The sequence below is a fragment of the Cucurbita moschata genome, unplaced genomic scaffold, assembly GCF_002738365.1.
Source record: "Cucurbita moschata cultivar Rifu unplaced genomic scaffold, Cmos_1.0 Cmo_Scf02619, whole genome shotgun sequence".
In the NCBI taxonomy this organism is placed as follows: domain Eukaryota; kingdom Viridiplantae; phylum Streptophyta; class Magnoliopsida; order Cucurbitales; family Cucurbitaceae; genus Cucurbita; species Cucurbita moschata.
This window is the reverse complement of record NW_019271127.1, coordinates 1-761: the sequence shown is the minus strand read 5'-3', so window position 1 is coordinate 761 and position 761 is coordinate 1. Positions and strand designations below refer to the sequence as shown.

At 38.2% G+C, this 761-nt stretch overlaps 1 non-coding gene across 1 annotated transcript; it reads left to right on the top strand.

Moving 5' to 3' along the window:
• The first annotated feature begins 66 nt into the window (after window positions 1-66).
• TRNAQ-UUG lies at window positions 67-138 on the top strand. Its single transcript has one exon. It is a non-coding gene; the product is annotated as a tRNA-Gln (tRNA).
• The last annotated feature ends 623 nt before the right edge of the window (window positions 139-761 follow it).

Genomic DNA, 761 nt, shown 5'->3' with positions numbered 1-761 from the left:
AGGATCTCTCTTCTTGTGGAATCTGCATAAAATAGGAAAACCATTCCAAAATAAATTTTTACAAGGGGTTCTATGGTGTAGTGGTTAGCACTTTGGACTTTGAATCCAACGACTTGGGTTCAACTCCCAATAGGACCTTTATGAAATGACCTTGATGCGGAAACACAGAATAAGGAACGACAACACATTTTCAGGAACTAAACCTTAGAGGTTGTCATGTCATGCATCGTATTTTAACCATGAAAACTCTTATGAAGTAACTCTTAATTTTCTCCCCATGAGTGCATGGGTGGCGTTGTCATAATCGTGGCATCCTGCTAGCAAATCGTGGTGCAGGACATCTCATTTAGGTGAGGGAGATAAGAAATTCATCATAGAATCCTGCTCATGGTACATATACCATGGCATCCCACCTAAAGAGACAAATTTTCTTGAGGCATAAGGTGTAACATTCTTGAGTTATTTCAAACTTGCTCCGCTTCATGCCTTCCAAGGCTTCATGAACATGACCTCTGCTTGAGGTATTGTTGTTGGTTCTCAATATTGTATGTTTGTAACGTAATCATTTGAACCAATAATAACTAGCATGAGTTTTAGGTTCCGAACTTGCTCCAACCAACTTGAAATCTTGAATTTATTCTCATGTCATATAAAGTAGACCTTACAGAAAATAGTTGGTAATTTGGAGCATGTCTAAACCTTGAGCTAGGATATAACTTCTTGTTTCATTTGGAGCATGTCTAAACCTTGAGCTAGGATAT